Raw genomic sequence first — 6,168 nt, 5'->3', positions numbered from 1 at the left:
TCCCGAGGGTACTCTTGAAGGTAGAGAGGCTGTGTCTCTGACTTTACTGTGCTCCTGTTATCCCCTGATATCTCCCCTCCCCTACCCCATGAGGCATGGGACAGAAATATAAGGCAAACAAGGCACAAAGACAAAACAGGAATAATAGAAAGCAACAAACGTACAAACACTCACCAAAGGTAAAGAGGTATATAGGGAAGGATAGGAATGTACCAACCAAATGGGAATAAGGACCAGGAGATAAACACACATGTACTAAAGCAAACTAAAGATCACTACTACAACAACTTCACTCCAGCCACTTAGCTTTAGCTCTCAGCACAGGAAGACAAATCTCTAGTAGCAACAACGATCTCCTATTCAGCACAGCGTCTCCAGGTATCTAGGAAGCAAAGATTTCACTGGCAAGACAAAGAGATTCTGGCTAGGTTTTATAGGGAAAGATAATGACCAGACCAGAAGCAGCTGAAAATGGAGCTGCACATTTGTGACCAACATCGAAAGGGTCATTAACCTCTTCAGCACCAAAGGAAACCAAAGCCATATAATATGGGACACAAACACACAGGCTAAATGGATGATCTGTGATTCACAATATGAAGTGGTCTTCTACCCCCAGATCTCCCAGGAGGATGTGACACACTTAGGACAGTACCCTCCCTTCTATGAGGGACCCCAGGACCCTTGGGGCCGGGTTTATCCGGATGGGCCACATGAAAGAACCATGTCAACCTACCGGAATTAACCTCAGATGCCAGCACCCACATCCTCTCCTCTGGACCTTATCCCTTCCAATGTACCAGGTACTGTACAAAGTGGCAAACCATACAGGAATCAATGATTTTTGACACCTAAAGTTCTAAATTGCCATCAACAATAACTAGTGGCAGTAAAGGTTATGTTTCCACAGGCGCAACAAATTTTTTGCGCAAAGACTTGTGTAAAACATATCTTGAGAGCTGGCGGAAGCTGGAGATGAAAAGCTACAGGGTTCATTACGGCAACCACATATAAGGACCAATAAACCTAGGACCTAATTTCCAAGAAGGAACTTTCAGTTTAATATTTTTGATGTACAGCCATACAAAATCATTCATCCCCAGGTCAGGACCTGACAATCGTTTCTTATTAGTCATACGTTTAAATTTGTCCTTCATGATCTTTATATTATTCTGAACCCCTTCCCATACCGATGAGAGCGAAGAAGAACATTTTTCTTCCCCAGTAAGCTGCAAAGACTCATCTTTACTGCAGATACAGAATTGTGGATGGAAGATATATGTACCAAAAAATGCCAACTTACAAGTGGACTCAATAGTGCAAACTCAGCCACTGGTAGAAAAGAAGATCAATCCTCCTGGTTAGCTGACACAAAACATCTGAGGTAAGTCTCCAAACTTTGGTTTAGGCGTTCAGTATGGCCATCAGTTTAAGTATGGAATACCAAAGAAAGGATCGATGCATCACTAACCGAGAACAAACCGCCTTCCAAAATTTAGATACAAATTGGGTCCCCGATCTGACACCACACCGGAGGGAACCCCGTGAAGCTTCACGATCTCAGTGACAAACACCTGAGCCAGTGTGTTGGTGTTAGGGAGAGAAGTAAAGCAATAAAGTGTGCCATTTTCTACACCTATCCACTACAGCTAAGATAACAGTTTTACCAGAGGATGAAGGAAGATCCGTAATGAAAGCCATGAATAAATGAGCTCATGGTCAGTCAGGAATGGTTAATGGTAAAAGAGCCCCAGATGGACGAGTAACATATATAGACACAACACGAAGACACAAAGTCAACTACATCCTTACACAACCTTGGCCACCAAAAGCATTGAGAAAGGAGGTCCAAGGTCGCCTTACTACCTGGTTGACCAGCCAGAGGGTTATGATGTGCCTCCAAAATGTTAAGATGCAGAGGTACAGGAACAAACAATTTCCTTAAAGGACCATCAGCCATAAACCTGAGCCTTCAATACTTCACCCTCAGGTTCAGATCACACTGAGGAGACGACCACCCCTTCTTGTAAAATAGGGACAGCATAGTAAGTACTGCCACACCCAGAGAGAAACTGAAATACAAAGCATCCGCTTTGACATTGTTAATCCCAGGACAGTCATACACATGATAGGGCGCCAGTTCTTAACAGCGCTTTTCAAAGAGCACCGCCTCAAAATTAGACAGGAAAGATGGAATGTTTTTAGTGGAGACACTAGAAATAATAGCACCTAGGCAATTATTTTTGTAAAAATCACTCCACCTTATTATCTCTCTGGCCCACTAGTCTATAACCGGATTATGCTTAGTCAGCCAAGGAGCATCCAACACAACAGGAGTAGAGAGACCTTCCAAGATAAAAAAAAGAAAGGAGCTTTCTGTGAAGAATCCACATGTACAGGTTCACACCATGCACTACTTGCGTAAAATTTCCCTGATCGAGAGGTGCAGAGTCAATTTCAAATATGGAGACAGCTTCGCCAGAGTACCACAGGGAATACCAATGTCCCATGCGAACCGAGCATCCACCATATTGACTCCTGCCCCACTATCCAAGAGGATAGATATTTTCTCAGTTTTCATATCGATAACCACTTCTGCCGATACGAAAAACTGAGCTACACATGCAGAGGAGATATATACACCTAGGTAAAGAAGGACAGACCCCAATGATATGCTCATTTTGACCACAGAAAAAATACAACCCGTTTTGCGGTGAACTGCAAGAAACACACCGAATGGAGGCCTCTCCTAAATGCATCAGTTATTCAGAGCACACAAAGAGAACCTTGGTTTTAGGCTGCACCATGGTGGGTGGAGTCACAACAGGTCTATCCCTGAGGCGTCTATCTATGCCTATGGCCAGAGCCATGGCAACCTCTAACAACTCAGGAGTTTCGTAAAGGATAGTGCATCTTTAAATCTCTCAGACAGGTCCGGACAAAACTAATTCCTAACAGCAGGGTTGATTCACCAAGTGTCAGTAGCCCATGTACGGAACTCTGCGCTCTGGCAAACTGTATCCCTGCTGAACATTACGTAGCTTAGACTCAGCAAGGGAGAAACGGTCCATATCATCATACACGAGGCCTAGAGCCTCAAAAAACACATCAACCGACTGGAGAGATAGTGAGTCTGATGGAAGTGAAAAGGCCCACGATTGAGGATTTCCTTGAAAAAAAGAAATAACAATCCCAACCCATTGCCCCTCACTCACAGATGGTGCTGAACTCCGAACACAGACTTCTCCTGAGAGTCCGTTTTAGTGTTCAAAATTTTCAAGGAGAGAGAGACTCTGTGGGGATACTCTGCTCTCACTGGCAGTCCCCTAGCCATTACCATTTTACAGCATCAAAGTTTGGTTCCCTATTGACTTCTATAGGGTTTGGGTTGAAGTTTGGGTAGAGTTCTGGTACCCGAATCAAACTTTTGACTAAAATCCGGTCGAACCCGACAAACTAGAACATCCACAGGATCACTCATCCCTACTCTTGATATATTGTAGCAGCTGCTGGAGGAACATGTCTTTCTCCTTCATATTGAACCCAGGAACCGGCCTTGTGCTATCAGTGCACTGCACCCTATCTGGCATTCCTCCTAGTCTGGTGAACTGATGACTTTCCTTTTCCTTGTTCTATTTTTTTTCCGTTTCCAAGAACCCATCAGCTACACAATAAGACCCCCAACCTGTAAAGTTTTATAGATCGGCTGTCTTTAAATGCCTGTTTACACAGGCAGACCAATGTAGATGATGATTGCTCAGTGCACATAGGCTGCCATAGTTCTCAGGAGTGTGAATCCTGTTTACACAGAAGGATGCACTGTTTTGCTGCACAAAAGATCAATTCATCCAATCAATAAGCGTTGTGCTTGTTCATCGGGCGATCGCTAAAATGCCCCTTTAAAGGGAACCTGTCACCCCACCAGGGCCTATTAAAGTAAAAGAGCCACCTTCAGCAGCACTAAGGCTGCATTCTGTGAAGGTGGCTCTTATGTTTATTATCCCTAGGAACGCTGAAATAAAGACTTTTATAAACTGCCCGCCATACCTCTATTGCGTCATGGAGGTATATTTTCTCCCCCTGTCTCAACCGCCTCGCAGTCATCCATCATCCCCCTCTTGCCTCCATGCGCCACCTCCTCTGTTCCTCGTTACGTGACCGGTGCCTGCGCTCTGCAAACTTACATCAGGTGATGATGTAAGGATACCGCGCCTGCGTGTAGTGGAGACCCAGATCCTGACACACAGTGTGTTATGATGTATTCACCCTCTCCTACTGTATCCTCACCCATCCCTGTAGACTGTGAGCCCTTGCGGGCAGGGTCCCCTCTCCTTATGTACTTATGTGTGTGTCCCTTGTCTTACACATGTTTATTATACTTGTTTATATTTCCACTTTTCACATGTAAAGCGCCATGGAATAAATGGTGCTATATAAATGCATAATAATAATAATTCACACTGCGGGACTCGGAATCTGGCGCCTGCGCAGTGAGGATCTCTTCGCCTGTCCCCATCTCCCTCTGCCTCTTTCCTCCACCGTAATACGTCGGCAGCTAAGATGCAATATGACGCAATAGAGGAATGGCGGGCAATTTATAAAAGTCTTTATTTCAGCGTTCCTAGGGATAATAAACATAAGAGCCACCTTCATAGAATGCAGCCTTAGTGCTGCTGAAGGTGGCTCTTTTACTTTAATAGGCCCTGGGGGGGTCACAGGTTCCCTTTAAGGAGGACCGTGTAGGAATAAGATGTGCCAAATTCAGTAAAAGTATATATACAGCTGAGGCAAAAATTAATAGACCACTGCAAAATTTTCAGTTTGTCTGATCTTTAACTCTTTATAGGGATATTTTTGAGTAAAATGTAAATTGCTCTTTTATTCTACAAACTACGACAACATGTCTTCGAATTTCCAAGCACTAAATTTTGTATTTATTTTAAGAAAATGAGAAATGGTCAAAATAACTAAAAAATGCAGTGCTTGCAGACCTCAAATAATGCTAAGAAAATACGTTCATAATCATTTAGAAACAATACTAATGTTCTAACTCTGGATGGAAGGGTTCAGAAATCAATATTTTGTGAAATAACCATGATTTTTAATCTCAGCTTTCATGCATCTTGGCATGCTTTACACCAGTCTCTCACACTGCTTTTGGGTGACTTTATGCCACTCCTGGTACAAAAACTTAAGCAGTTCTTCCAGAGGTTTTCAATGGGGTTCAGGTCTGGAGATTGGGCTGGGCATGACAGGGATTTGATGTGGTGGTCCTTCATCCACACATTGATTGTCCTAGCATTGTGGCATGGTGCACTGTCCTGCTGGAAAAACCAGTCCTCAGAGTTGGGGAACATTGCCTGAGCAGAAGGAATCAACTGTTTTTCCAGGATAACCTTGTATGCGGCTTGATTGATACGTACTTCGCAAAGATTAACCTGCCCAATTCCAGCCTTGCTGAATCATCCCCAGATCATCACCGATCCTCTACCAAATTTCACAGTGGGTGCAAGGTACTGTGGCTTGTACGCCTCTCCTGGTCTCCGTCTAACCATTAGACAACCAGGTGTTGGGCAAAGCTGAAAATTTGACTCATCAGAGAAGATTACCTTACTCCAGTCCTCTATGGTCCAATCCTTTTGGTCTTTGTCTAACTTCAGCCTGGCTCTCCTTTGCTTCTCATTGATGAAAGGCTTTTTTCTAGCTTTACATGACTTGACCTCTGCCTCTAGGAGCCAGTTACGAACTGTTCTTGCCGTGCACTTCACCCCAGCTGCCATATGCCATTAGTTTTGTAGGTCACTTGACGTCATCCTGCGGTTGCTGAGTGACATTCGAATAATATGACAGTTATCCTGGTCAGTGGAGAGTCATTTTCGCCCTCTGCTGGTCTGTAGCCTTGTTGTCCCCAATATCTGCTGCTTGACCTTGTTGTAATGGACTGCCATCCTGAAATGTTAAGGATGGAGGCAATATGACTCTCACTGTATCCCTCTGCAAGTAAAGCCAGAATTGAGTCCTTCTTTTCCTCAATCAAGAATTTTCTTTTCAACTTGTTTGGCATGGTTAAAAGTTATTTTTTCATTCCTATTACTTTTAAGATATTACTAGCAATTGTTTTGCCATCCAGCTTGTCCTATTGCAAGAGGATTGTGAACACCACAGCAG

Source organism: Dendrobates tinctorius, unplaced genomic scaffold (genome assembly GCF_039654945.1).
Source record: "Dendrobates tinctorius isolate UK_male_01 unplaced genomic scaffold, ASM3965494v1 ptg000154l, whole genome shotgun sequence".
Classification (NCBI taxonomy): domain Eukaryota; kingdom Metazoa; phylum Chordata; class Amphibia; order Anura; family Dendrobatidae; genus Dendrobates; species Dendrobates tinctorius.
This window is presented reverse-complemented; position numbering follows the sequence as displayed.